Source organism: Mizuhopecten yessoensis, unplaced genomic scaffold (genome assembly GCF_002113885.1).
Source record: "Mizuhopecten yessoensis strain PY_sf001 unplaced genomic scaffold, ASM211388v2 scaffold8745, whole genome shotgun sequence".
In the NCBI taxonomy this organism is placed as follows: domain Eukaryota; kingdom Metazoa; phylum Mollusca; class Bivalvia; order Pectinida; family Pectinidae; genus Mizuhopecten; species Mizuhopecten yessoensis.
In genome coordinates this window covers 453615-468754 of record NW_018407700.1, presented here as the reverse complement: position 1 = coordinate 468754, position 15140 = coordinate 453615, and the positions used below count along the sequence as shown (strand labels likewise).

General features: G+C 39.2%; 1 protein-coding gene across 3 annotated transcripts in view; it reads left to right on the top strand.

Annotated features, from left to right (window-relative positions):
* The first annotated feature begins 12164 nt into the window (after positions 1-12164).
* The window catches only part of LOC110456436, a 126254-nt gene continuing 123278 nt past the window's right edge, over positions 12165-15140 (top strand). For all 3 annotated transcript variants that reach the window (XR_002463584.1, XM_021507209.1, XM_021507202.1), the window contains exon 1: positions 12165-12530. The gene's annotated coding sequence lies outside the window, so the exon portion shown is untranslated. The remainder of the gene's footprint in view (positions 12531-15140) is intronic.

Here is a 15140-nt window from a genome sequence, read left to right as displayed (position 1 = left end):
CACTTGTAAATAACATCACTGTCAGAACTACACGGGCGAATATGACCCGCCACCGTAACAGTAGACAGATAACGAGGAGCGTGTATGTTTATAAAGTAACTTTTAAGATTGTTAACATTTTGTATAGTTGATCTTTCTGTAATTTGGATAATTTCAATATTCTGACATCTGTCTTCAAAGATGATTTTTAAAAAGGTTCATACTTTTAACTATCAACATGTCTATTGATTAATTTATTTTGACATTCGAACGATAAATTGCTATCTATACATATTTCCGGTGCCACCGGAAATGAATGCAGTCATCAAAATACTGTAACATTGGTCGGGATATTTTCTACGGTTAGAAATTTAAATTTTGTTGTCATGGCAACGGGGTTTATTTTTAATATTGCAATAATCAAGATGATGAATCAGGAAATTGAGCAACGCGTCATTAATATGGGGAATACATCAAGTGAAGGATGCTGATATCGAGATAAGCGTGTCCGGATGTCAGTTCTCACGGCCAGTATCATTACAGCTGTCACGCGCATGTCCACCTTCGAAAAATTAAAAACATTCCCGTGTGTTGGCATATTACGTAATCGCTGTTCAGCATGAATTCACTTGCATTACAAATACATGTACTAGAAAATAAACTGTAAAACTGTTTTATAAAGTTGCTGTATCTATGTTTATCAGGAAGTAAGTGATATCGTTGTTATATACTTTGATCACCTGCCACCTGCTGCTTCAGGCCTAATTACGTTTATTATAACCATAACGTACAGGTGTTTAACTGCACTTAATGAACCTGAAATTGGTTCATTACAGAATCACGAGTTTTCCGCCACAATGATCTATGAGCGGGAACTATCTCGGACGTCTAGATTGCTTTTCATTGGAACTGAAATACCGTGTATTTTACTAATGATTCTTTTGCTCTAATATTTGATAGAAAAACGATCTACTTATATTCAAACGTTAAAGGTAGTTTTTAAAATGCTTTTATGTTAAAATACATGAATGCATTGATTTGCAAAAAAAAACCACTATGGAAACAGTATAGTGCGAAAAAAGTAAAGTGTATGCTATATATGTATCCTTTGAATCTCTTTTAACAAAAGAATTCCACATTATGACACCATACCATTTAGAAGTGGTAACTTGGATTTTGTTAATTATATGATCATGACATTATTTAGCGAAAATGGATTTGGGCGATCGTCGGCGACCAGGAAGCTTAACTTGTTCCTAAGAGCGCGCGCTAGCGTTCGTCTGAGAGCTTAGGGGTCCCGGTTTCGCGGTTTCATACCTTTCCTTTTACATTTGGCGTCCAACTAAATATAGCCTCAAGAGGTGATCTAATGTCTCCCGTGTCTTCGGGTCAAAAACTGGGCTTGAGCGATCGCCGGAGACGATAACTCAGTTGGTTTTGAGCGTTTATCTATAGTTTGGATGTCCAAAGTTCGAATCCTTGTATGACCGTGGCAATTTTCCTTTCCTGTTACATGAGGAAAAGAATATCTTGCCGGTGCATTTAGAAGACTATTGAAAGAAAAACTTCACATTTTTAAGACGTTGCAAAGCATTTTTGCAGCGATAATGTGGCGTGAGGTAAACTTTCAGACTTCGAGAGTTTTCTCCTTTCCAGTATTACAATCATTAGAGGATGACATTTTTTACCGAATGTTGCTGTAAGCTTTTAAAATGTAACACATTCTAAAGTGGACGTTCACTTCAGAAGTAAGTTAAGAGTTGACTATAAGGCCGCTAAAGAAGATGTTTTCTACAAAAGTAAAAAGGCTCGCTTGTTTCAGCAGTAAGTGTGGACTATTGTCGCTGTGGAGAACACTTACTTAAATATTTACTCCAAATTGACGCATGGATTACTACCTCTTTAACAGACGTTCACTTCAAAAGTTAAAAGCTCGGCCGCTACAGAGTCTTTCAGTTAAGCTATAGAGTTACATTATCAGAGTTGACTACGGCCACTACAGACGAGATGCTTACTTCAGAACTGAAAGTAGACTACGGCCGCTATAGAGGATGCTTACTTCAGAAGTAAAAGTAGACTACGGCCGCTATAGAGGTTGCTTACTTCAGAAGTGAAAATAGACTACGGACACTATAGAGGTTGCTTACTTCAGAAGTGAAAGTAGACTACGGCCGCTATAGAGGATGCTTACTTCAGAAGTGAAAATAGACTACGGCCACTATAGAGGTTGCTTACTTCAGAAGTGAAAGTAGACTACGACATCTATAGAGGATGCTTACTTCAGAAGTGAGAGTAGGCTACGGCCGCTATAGAGGATGCTTACTTCAGAAGTGAGAGTAGGCTAAGGCCACCATAAGGGGCGCTGCTATTAGGAGTGAAAGTAGACTAAGACCACCAGCGAGGGCGCTTACATTTGATGTGAGAGTAGACTAAGGCCGCCAGCAGCGGCGCTTACATTAGATATAAGCGTGGACTAAGGCCGCCAGCAGTGGCGCTTACATTAGATGTGAGCGTGGACTAAGGCCGCCAGCAGTGGCGCTTACATTAGATATGAGCGTGGACTAAAGCCGCCAGCAGTGGCGCTTACTTTAAAAGTAAGAGTAGACTAAGGCCGCCAGCAGCGGCGCTTACATTAGATATAAGCGTGGACTAAGGCCGCCAGCAGTGGCGCTTACATTAGATGTGAGCGTGGACTAAGGCCGCCAGCAGTGGCGCTTACATTAGATATGAGCGTGGACTAAAGCCGCCAGCAGTGGCGCTTACTTTAAAAGTAAGAGTAGACTAAGGCCGCCAGCAGCGGCGCTTACATTAGATATAAGCGTGGACTAAGGCCGCCAGCAGTGGCGCTTACATTAGATGTGAGAGTAGGCTAAGACCACCAGGCCAAGGAGCTGTCCGACCTTAGAGCGTGACCTGGATGGGCAGGACTTTTGAATCTCCGAGGGCCCGGTAAGCGCCAACTTACCCCCTCAAGTCGACCGAACACAGACTTCGTCAGTTAAGTGTAGACTATAATCCATTCAACCAACCAACCAACCAACCAACTTCATCAAAGGGGGCGCTTACTTTAGAAGTGAGAGTATATGAAGGCCGCCAGGAAGGGCGTTTACTTTCGAAGTGAGAGTAGACTAAGGCCACCAAAGGGGCGCTTATTTAAGAATTGAGAGGAGACTAATGCCATCAACAGGCGCGCTTACTTTAGAAGTGAGTGATGACTAAGGCCGCCAGCGGGGACGCTTATTTTAAAAGACAGAGTAGACTTAGGCCGCCAGAGGGGGCGCTTACTTTAGAAGTGAGAGTAGACTAAGGCCATCAAAGGGAACGCTTTCTTTCGAAGTGAGAGAAGAATAAGGCAGCCAGAGGGGGCGCTTACTTTAGAAGTGAGAGTAGACTAAGGCCGCTACAGAGGATGCTTACTTTAGAAGTGAGAGTAGACTAAGGCCATCAAAGGGAACGCTTTCTTTCGAAGTGAGAGAAGAATAAGGCAGCCAGTGGGGGCGCTTACTTTAGAAGTGAGAGTAGACTAAGGCTACCAGAAAGGGCACTGACTTTAAAAGTAAGAGTAATCTAGGGCCGCTACAAACGGCGCTTGCTTCATAAGTGGGAATGGATTCAGGCAGTTACAGAGAGCAGCCAGGAATCGCTAGATATTAAATATGACACCATTAGTTCACGTGTTCGTTTTGAGAAGACGTCATATTTAATAGAAGTGATACACAAAAGGCATAAAACAATTGAACATTTTGCAGGCAAATATATTAGTTAAAGACAATATTCTGTAAACGAAATACACAAGGTACTTCATAGCAAAGCATGATGACGAAATACACAAGGTACTTCATAGCAAAGCATGATGACTAAATAGAGATTAAGCAATATTTTCCGATCTTGTGAATGCATTTTAGACATACACTACTCTTTCTGTTTTGTTTAAAACATGCGTATGGAAGACATGTGGCATACATCTTGCATGTAAGCGGACAGTCGAACGCGCAAACCGGAAGTAATCACTGATGTGGCGGTTGGCGGGATCAGTATTTCTAGTGACGCCCATCACGTGACAACAGAGCCAATTGGTCACAGGAGGTTTATATAGAAATATGATGTCAGCATATTGTGTTCACATCCGGGCTTTGACCTTGTCTAAATGAGAATTAAGACACCATATTAGGTTTGGACTTGATTTAGGTCATTACCATATACACCATGTTATGATTGTATTACCAATATAGCAATAAAACGCGCGTTACATGTATATACGTTATACAGACAAATAAGTATTTGTAGCATGTCGTACGCGAGACTTTAGTAAATTACACTGTCAAAAAGCATCCGATACATTGTACCTACAAGTGTGTCCTATGCTAGAACATGACCCCTAGTTGTCAAGTTATATTTCTACCCGGTTGATAGCAGGCTTCCTTCGTCTTTTTGTCTGATTACATCACGTGGGAAGGAGCCATTGCATAAATGTTGGTTTCGGTTTTATATTGTTTAACGTCCTATCAACAGCTAGGGTCATTTGAGGACGTGCCTCCATGCGTGTTGTGTATGCATCCATGGGTGTATGTGTGCCGGAGACAGGGTATGTTGTATATTTGTCTCCTTGCGGTAGCGGATCTGATGCCGACTTTATAGTGCTATCTCACTGAAATACCATACCGAATGCACCCAGCTTAGCATTCCGCCTGGTCACATTATACTCACAACGAGTTAACAAGTTGTTGCAATTCCCCTAAATGTTGAACGTTCAACAAGGAAATAACAACTACCATTTTTTATGATATTGGTATGTCCCGACCTGGGGACAGACCCCATTGCCTTCCTCACCAGGGCGAACGCTCAACTTTAAAGTCAAAGGTGAGGTGTTGCCAAGTAAGGCGCTAGGAAATAAAAGATAGCTAGAAGTAGAAAGTAATATATTGCAATGGGTGCAGCAGATTGATTTTGGTTCCTTTCGTTACCCCAAGTAAAGGACAGGACAAAGCAGCACCCCCTCCCCCCCCCCCCAATTCTACAGGGATTCCCACACTAGTTGCCTCTTGCGATACATGCGATGGGACAGGTGTATTTTATATATAGCTGAAAGTATTGTCAAGCTAATTAATCCAACATAACACAATAATACAAAACAATGAGAAAACGCCCAACAAATGATATAAACAAACAAACAGAGAAGGAATTCGACCAAATAATATTAAATCGAGTTCCACTGGCATTGTTTTCGTCGTGCTTATTTGTTAATCAAAGAACGAACGATAAAGGCTGGAGACATTTTTTCTTGAAATAGCCCGTGGGGTTAGATAACGTAATCGTGATTTGATTTCTTAGTTACGTGTAAAAGAAACCAATCTATAAATATTGGCTGAACCGGTACGACCAGACAAGTTAACTCCAATTTTCGACAATCTGCTTTATATTCAATATGTGTGCGGTGAACGTTAACGCACCAGATCAGATCGCTGTATTTGATTGTGTTTGATAGACATAAACAAAGGGTATTTCAAATAATTTCGTGTTAAATGTATCTTAGTACAAAACCGACCTGGACTGGCTTCTTTCTTTGAAACATGAGACGTGATCATGTTTTAATGAGTTATCAAACTTGTTACCCCTGTTTAGAGCACGCGCGCTACCAACAAACGGTCGTCGAATAATGTCAGCGTCCGAACTAATCGTCAGGACATTGCCCGACCTTCGTGATACCGACCTACGTGATACATATCGAGTTAGGATTTTGTTATGAGTTGTGATATGACACCGAGAAGTACCCGGTAGCAACCATCTGTTGTTTTGTCTTTGGACACGTTCCAGGAATGCCCTGCCGAACCTTGAACTCCCCGTTATTTGAAAGTACAGCTGTGTGAATGCATTTCGTAGATACCTACATGTATGTTTCTGTGTTATCAGCCACACAGTATGGTGTAAACAGTGATGTCTGTTTACAACCCAAAGTTGATGCTTTGGCGTAGATCTACGTCACAAGTGAGGATAAATCCTGTTTTCCTGCCTTTTATAAACAAAAACATGGTCCGTGTTCTAATATTATAAATATTATACTAGTACCAACAATCTTGAAACGTTCATCTGGACTTGAACAAAATAACCTACTACCCTCGAAACGCGCATTTCGACTTTGACAAGTGTTTGTCGACTTGGCTTGGGGTTACGTAGCTAGTCATATATTGGAAATGTCTCATGACTTGTGTTTTGTCCTCGAAGCATGCTTATATGACATTGACAGTTGTTTGTAATTCGACGAAATTTGCTACTTTTCTGTCTGTGATTTATAATTATAAAACTCGCTTTGTAATTGAAACTCGACGTGCACAGCGACGTTTTAGCAAACGTTTACACAATCTTAGCATTGGGAAAAGTATGAAGTTGATTTAACATATTTACAGTAAAAATATACACATTTAATGCTGTACGTATAACGTGTACGTTCTCTTTTACTGGGCAAATTAACGTCTATCCTCAATATAACACGTTGACCTATTCTGTATAATAAAGTTGTGACGTTATTCTGACTAGGCAGTGAATCGTTGACATTGTGTCAGTGAGTACACCGTTGGGTGTTCTCACAGAAATCATCCCAAACCTGTCAGTGAAGGACGTCATTAGGCTCCACGACATATCACACGCGTAATCAGAAATAGTGTGGATTACTTGTAAAACAATAATCAAAGTTGCAGAGTGATTATATGTAACCCCCACGTCGATTGTGTAGATGTGTACACTGTTAGACGCATGGCTGTCGGCTAGGTAGACATTTGTATTGATGGGGCCCGTCCCTCTATGAGAAAATCAGATTTATAGGTGTCATTGAGGGTAAAACAGTAAATATCGTCCTATTGACAAAAGAGCTACAAAATAAATAGCACATCCGACATATCCTTCTTCAAATATCCACAACTGATTAACTTCAAGTGTCAAAGTCACTTCAAAACCACGGAACCAGAAAAGGAACCGCAGAGCTCAACCGTTGTCACAAGGTCACCTGAAGGTCACTTGGCGCCATTCCGTCCACTCTCTGTATCTCCATGGCAACAGACACACCTTCCCTTTATCACGATCGGATTCAATAGAGCTTTTTGGTTGTAAATAATGCTACGGATCGTTGCTGTCTGCCAGCATTGGCACCATGGCGGTCTGGACTGGCCGTTACTGTAACCAGGTCAATTATTTAACGCGGCTGGCAGTGGTCAAAGTTATCATCCTCATGAACATCATTATCTACAATGTGTTTTGTGGAGGTCACACGCAATCTTTGGACATGCTGGGAAGTATTGACCACCGACTGTGCCTTATAACAGGTCTGGTCGACCACTGGTCAAACATTGTGGTTCATATCTTACCAGTGTATATTTTATGGAAACATAACAGGAATAGAAGTCTTTGCGCCAAATACTAATGAAAACCTTTCGGTATATGATGGAATTATGTTGGTCACTTTCAGTGGTCAGTAATTAATAACAGGATACTAGCTACATGGTATGAGCTTTATGGCCGAATTGTCCGGCATCTCGTGGTATCCAATCGTTCTAACAGCTTGACATATCCCTGTGTCAATCTTTCAATATATTTACTTTTAAATGTGTCGAGTAGTTGCGTTTTGTGTATTAAATCATATGTTTGAGCCTTGTTTGTAAATTGTTGGCTATGAATGCCATTAGATCTGAGATGTAACTAGTTAAATCGACTTGTGGTGAGAGTAACTAGGCTTCGACTCGTGATACCGTGTCAGAGATACGTACAGGGGTCGAGTACAGTCTGTTTAGGACAGATGACCATGACCACCGGTCAACTCCAGGTACTTATTGACCTCTAAAACATAAAAATAAACCATGAAAGATATTTTGATAACCGTTTGGTAGAGGTTATCTGAGGTGTTTCCAGGGAACGATAAGGTGATATCGTTCCCTACATTTAATCAAAAAGTGATATTTACGAGAGGGATGTTTTTCGATTGTCAATGTCTAAGTTACGTGTAAGTGACTATGATTAATGCATATTGCTTACTTTTTAAACCATTGAAAAATAATCTCAGGAACGCCCAAATGCCATCGCTATGGCATTAGTGAAATATGTATATCAATGGCTGTAGATATACATATCTTATCATCAATTTATAAACTGGATATTTCTCCATTCTACATCCATCCAGGAATATTTCTTGCCAAAACTAACATCTGATTTGAGAATATTTAAAAAAAAAAAAAAAAAAAAATCCCCGAAGTATATTATTACACAGCAATATCATGACCTTGACTTAAAGTTTATCGTTAACAAGCACACCGGAAATCCCGCCCAGAATGACGAAGATGTTTTCGTACTCCCGTCAGCTATGAATGCTTCTGTAAAAACATCAAACTATTGTTTTAGTAACAATATGTTTACATTTATTGTGAGAAATGACGCAAATTGGTAGTAAAATATTCACATAAATTAATATTAGCAGTTAGGGTGGTCGGGTGGTGCAGTGCATAGCAATAAGTTGAAATAACTTGTTTCATAATTGTTGTTAAATAAATAAAGTTAATATTTTAATATAAGAAGACGGGAATCAACACATACATAGACGATATGCGTTTTCGAGATTTGTTTGCATCAGGGACCAATGAACGAGGTGTCTTGTTTGAGATTTTCTGTATGAGGGATGATTTAAAGGCAAGATATTAAACAGAAGATAATTTTATGAGGTGAAGATTTCCAACAGACTGCAGTATCTTGATTTTTTTTCTTGACGCCATAGACGCAGTGACGTAAATTGGGTGAATGTGGCTGTGGTGTGATGGTTTATGACAGGGAACCAGCATACGGTTGGTCCTAATGCTTGTATTACTAAAGGATACGACCTGGCAGTTAACACTTCCCACACGTTTTCAAAGAAAAATAATTCCTCAACCGGATACGTGTAAACGATTACTGAGTGAGACGGGTGTCAGGGGGATTACGATTCACTAAGGCGATATTTGTATCAGTAACACTTTCTGGTCACCAAATAACGCCTGGGGACTGTTTGACACAGGAAACCAACTTCTGACACTGACCTCATTAGCAAAACTCTTAATGAGTTAATACTCCCTAAATTTCCAAGTTAAAGTCTTGGTTGCAGTGCATGTGATTTGCAACAGGATCACCGATTTAATTTGGTAAAGCGTAACGTCAGGTTAAAATGTATTTTTTCACTATGATGAAATGTTGAATTACAGTGCAGTAATTTTCAACAAATCATTCCATAAACAACAAGGCATTCGGATTGGTATGTCTCGCCTGTGACCCGCTTCGGCCAGCAATGCATATGTCAAGTTTGTTTGGTCTAGCACTTATAGTTTCAGAGAAACTAACTTAATTGCAAAAACCTATTGTTGATGGGGACCATGAAAGGTAGGCCGCATCCAGCATTTGATGCATGGGTTGAGATGTACTACCTAAGATGTATCTATGGTTTGGTTGGTTTAGCACTCATACTTTCAGTGAATCTAACTTAAAAGCAAAAACTTAATGTTGACGCCACCGCCGTCACCGGAAAAGCAACACCTTAGTCATGCTTGCTACTTCGTTGCGACAAGACAAAAAACTGCGAGGGTCCAGTTCGCCACCTATCCATTACCAACCATACAGCTTACCAGTGTTCCTATGTAGAAATTATTGATGCACAGCATCAAAATGAAAAACGAATACATTGACAATGGGAGTGAATCTACACCAGAAAATCACATTTGTGTTGCTTCATCATTTGTATATAGAGAGTGGAGAATAACAGCCCTGAAGTGGAACTCATTTTCGTGATTATAGTTGTTGCAGTGGTCACCTTGTGGTAACCCGAATGAGAACATCACTTGCACTCTGCGCGAAGAGATACGATCGCAATTTAAAATATCTTGCGAGCATATTTTCTTATTCATATTACATTTGTATTGAACCAAACGATTTAATACACATGTTGTACATAATTTATCTTTCGCGAATTCACTCTCCTAACCACAATTTCGGAAATCACTTTTCATAAAAAATATAAAAAATATATTGCAGTAAGCACGATCTTTTCGATCTAGATCTCGATCCAGGAACTGAACGAATTCACGGAGACCGACTGCATTTCAACTTTTATATAAGATTTCATTTTTAACCTAACAAAATCAATGTTGTTTCTAGATTACATAGAAACATAAAGATAATGATAAGAGAGGAATATAACGATGAGAAATGCTGTTTGGCAGAGTGATGCGGCACTAGACCAGTGATATCTGTGTTTTTACATACACGTCAGATAGCCAATCATAGATTTATTTCACTCAGTCTTATAACTTAAACTTTGGACGAAAAGATGAGCTCAAGTGGATCCTCTTTGCACGATAACGTCAACATTGACTTTTACTAGTTTTTTTGCAAGGCTGTTTACAGTCTGTTTGTCTATACAATACACCAGTGCAATCATTTGATTATCACGAGTGCGTAATAAAGTTATGTGGTATTCTAGACGTCCCGTACCGTAGAGCTTATTTAACTAGTGAGGGCATCACAAAAATAGTCAAAATGACAGTAACCGCCGCAGATTTAGGTGGAACGGGACACCAGGGAAACTAAGCATGGCCAGAGTCTCTGAGCAGTCACTGAGTATCAAATGCCAAGGAGTGACATTCTCTTGGATTTCCACGAACTTTTTACATCATGATAAAATACGGTGCATATTGTGGAAACGTGTGTATTTCACTCTACAGCTTATGTATGAGCGATATATCGATGTGCCTGCTGCTGATCATATCCCCTTTGTTTTGGATGCTTTCAAGACAAGGAAACAAATATTCTTTATCGCGAATGTATTTTATTTATTTGAACAGTATTAGTTAAAGAAACAAATACGTCTATCTTGATTACATAATATTTCACCTATTTAATTCGCCTTATCCAGTGCTTTCTCTATGAGACAATGATTCAATGGCGGTAGTTAATTCGGTGTACAGTTACTAGTTCAAAGCCATTGTCGGTGGTTGTCGAGTGCACGATGTATTAGAGAAGTTTTCATGAATACCGTGCTATAATAGGATCTGTGTGCTGATAAAGAGCTCGGCTTCGTGGTGCCTTTCAGTTTTAACCTTTATTGTTATTTAGTTGGTAAACGTGTGTTTAACGCCACGCGATGCGTTAGCTAGTGCAGATTTTCTCAGTTCCTCTTATAAACTTACAATTTTATTTCGGGACATAACTTCAGTACAGATTTATTGAGGAACTGGAAATCGTTTCATGGAATCATTTCATTATGTGTGTATTTAGTTAGGAAAACATTATGCCAAAAATGTAGGTAAATCTTCGAGATACATGAAAATTGCCAATAAATACGCCATCAAGGGGTGCAATCACAAGTACTTGAAAATTGAGGTATTTTGAGACTTTTCCTGAAGCGTAATGAGAAAATATTCACCCTCTGTGGGCAGTTGACCCTACACCATTTCCCTTCTATCCTCAATGGTTGGATCATAACCACGTGAAGGTCGGTATTTATATCAGGGACAGTCTCCATTATACGTCCCTGTTTATATTGATTAAAAAGTTATACAGCCTCTAATATAACATCTAAAGCTTTAATTCGGTGAATATGTGCTTACATGGATATGAGAAAGTGACATTAACCTCGACTTCGTCTCGGTTAATATCACTTTCTCAGGTTAATATAACCACATATTAACCTCAACAATAGTCCATAATTGATAAATATTTATACATGCAATACTCGCATAAAAAGGTTTCATGTCCATGTGCACGTGGAAATATTACGATTATATTACGTCAAGGGCTTTTTTAAACGCATACTATAAAAAGATGATGAGAAAAAACAGAAACAGATAAACAATGACTCTAGCTACCACGCAATAACAAAGCGATTCAATACATGATGTTGTATATATACATTTCTCCTCCTTTTTCTACGTGTGAAGGGAAAGGACTTACCGACTCAAGCACAATTTCTAGTGCATAATATCATCTAGTTATGTACATGTACTGTAATACACTTAATTAAAAAAATGACATTGATGGGACAAGTTACACAAGATAATATCACATCACAATTATTACCCCCTTTTACAGCGAACAGAATATCAGGTCGCGCACTCTTTGAGTTCACGTACAGCGGGTGCCCATTCCATAGAGTGGTCGTGTTGCTATCGTTCTCTCGAATCTTATAACTTACCACATTTAACAGGGGGATATACCAAACGGAGGGAGAAGAGCATCGCTAGGCTGGGGAGTATTATTTCTGATAGCGTTTGATGGTTACAAACCCTGAGTAGACGGGGAGCCTGCAGCTCTCCAGGTAACTTCCTCAGTTTGTTTATATATGTTGGCTAGGAGCAACTTACTCCGTCCTTCTGTATCCGGACTTCTGTGAAATAATTAAGGGCTTAATTTGTGTGAGGAATCGACCTATATCAATAGTTACGAATGCAATACCTAAATCTGGATTTACCTACATAAGTACCGTGCACGTGCCAGGGGTCGGACAGCTGTCGTGAAGTTCAGTGGCTGGACTCTAAAAGTTTGTAAAGGTATGTAGACCAACCATAGGATTATATTATAGGTGAATGGACCAACAACTTGTGTTGTATCATGCTTGGTACATTACCTTTCCATGATAATACCGTTTTACAGGTAGAAGCATTGGGCATTTGTATTCCTGTCATGACTAGCCAGGCGCAATTTTAACTGTTGTGACCTTAAACTTTGACAACGACAATAATAAGTTTTAGTCACTTTAGAAAAAAGACATTTTCTTTTGTTCAGTAAACGATTGATCATAAGATCACTTAATGTTAAGTTGTTTAATATATTGGTAAGCAGTACATTAATTGCCACACATAAAGAGTTATGTGTAGATATTAGCAGCACATCTGATGTTGGTTTCCTGTGTATCTGTTGTGGTCACCATCAAGATAATGTTTACACATATCATACTGGTCATATTTCCAAAAATAATAAAAAAAATTATTGAATTATTTTCCCCTCATCATCAGGAGTTTATGTACATTTTGTAAGCTAGAATACTGGCAAATAATATCATCAGACACTGTCATGCTGAAATGTTTACAGTGATGACAGAATGATGAAATTGACACTCTGGGCTTATCACACAACTACTGAGTTGTGATAGTGCCAGAGTGTGAGATTTGATAGAGCAGTCTCCCTGTTGTGTGAGATTTGATACAGCAGTCTCCCTGTTGTGTAAGATTTGATACAGCAGTCTCCCTGTTGTGTGAGATTTGATAGAGCAGTCTCCCTGTTGTGTGAGATTTGATACAGCAGTCTCCCTGTTGTAGTTTTATTGCATTTGCTGACTACCTGATGTTCTGTATAATATTCTTCCAAAAATCAGATCCATGGGTCAATAAATGTTCAAAATTACCTCCTGTTGTTAACACTATATCAATGCATTGTACATTGCCTATGTGGGACTGTTGGGGACAGATACAGTAATCGTGTATATGTCAAACAATAGATGACCTTTTATGCTGGACACATGGACTGGTGGAGGTCATCTGTCTTGGGAGTTTGTCATTGAACCAAGGTCAAATTATCAGGTTTCGGGTTCCCTGCCAACAATTGACAGGCTTAATTGGCACAGAGGATAAACATTTTGTGGTGTTGGATATTATATATGTACAGGTCATTCTAGTGCCCGCTAAAGCAATTGTGAACATTGTGATATAGCAATAAAAACAACTAGTAATATTTAGATCAAATCAAAATGTGTACCATATCACTAATTAGCTGCTGTGTATCAAATTAATTACTGAATCAAGGTCGACAGAGCATTGGAGACAACTTTACTTTGACCTTCAAATGTTTCTGTATTGGTAGTCACAACTGATATTGCATCAACATGTTTCTCCACAATATCATGGTCACATCAAGGTCGCATCAAGGTCATGCTAGGTATGTGTGAACAGGTGGTCAACATCAACAGGTCATTGTAGAATGCCCTTCACTGTGGAACCTGTTATCGGAGACACCATAAGATAGCTGTTTTTGTTAGAAATCCACAGATAACCACAGTTACATGAACTCTTCCTGACCTTGAAGACATGTCAAGTCTAAAAAAGTTCAAATCAGAATATTTTGGTTTTGTTTATTTTTAGATTAGCAGACAGTATGAAAGGAGTTATCAAAACATGTTGATGCCAAAATATACTAACTTCTAAATTTTTGAAAAGTTTGTTATCCAAAGTTCAGAACAAGCAGCAGCTTCCAATTGGCTTCTTTAAGTTTTAAACATGGCGTTCAGTGTAGGGAAGTGTATTGTCAGCAGGTGTGTGGTATGTAACACTCTCAAGGACAGCTCTTCTGTCGAGTCTTCATCAATTATTCTACATCTCTACACCTATATGATGGTGTCTAATTATCACCAGAGGCTAACCAATTAATACAACCACAGGGTTTGCCACTCTGCCCATGCATGTAGCTAACAGTCCCTGGTGCTGCTCTATCACAATCCTAGAGGGCAGCGCAACCCTTCAGTCTCAATACATGATGTTTATACAAAAAAGATTAGTCCAACTGTAGCTCATCAGATATTGATGTTGGAGGAAGATTAACGCCAGAGATACCAGATTCAGTTGGGTTAGATAATTGGAGATAAAAATACTTGTGAGTTTACTCTGATGTCTATGCTCCCTACCATAACACTGCATATCTAGATCGACTTCACATGGGGAGGCTGGGGCAGGCTCGTGCAGGCAAGCAACGTATACATGTTTAGAAAGGGGAGGAGGGGACACAAAACCACAACATCTTCATCCACATAAACAACAGGGAACAGATGTTAGGGTAGGGTACAAGGTGGATAGTGGAAGGGTTCCTCACACCTGAAATCATCTGCCTTGTAATCAATGTATAGATACCTGGTAATTAATTATAACTACTATGTATAGATAGATACCTGGTAACTAATTAGTACTACTATGTATAGATACCTGGTAACTAATTATAACTATATGTATAGATACCTGTTAACTAATTATAACTACTATGTATAGATACCTGGTAACTAATTAGTACTACTATGTATAGATACCTGGTAACTAATTAGTACTACTATGTATAGATACCTGGTAACTAATTAGTACTACTATGTATAGATACCTGGTAACTAATTAGTACTA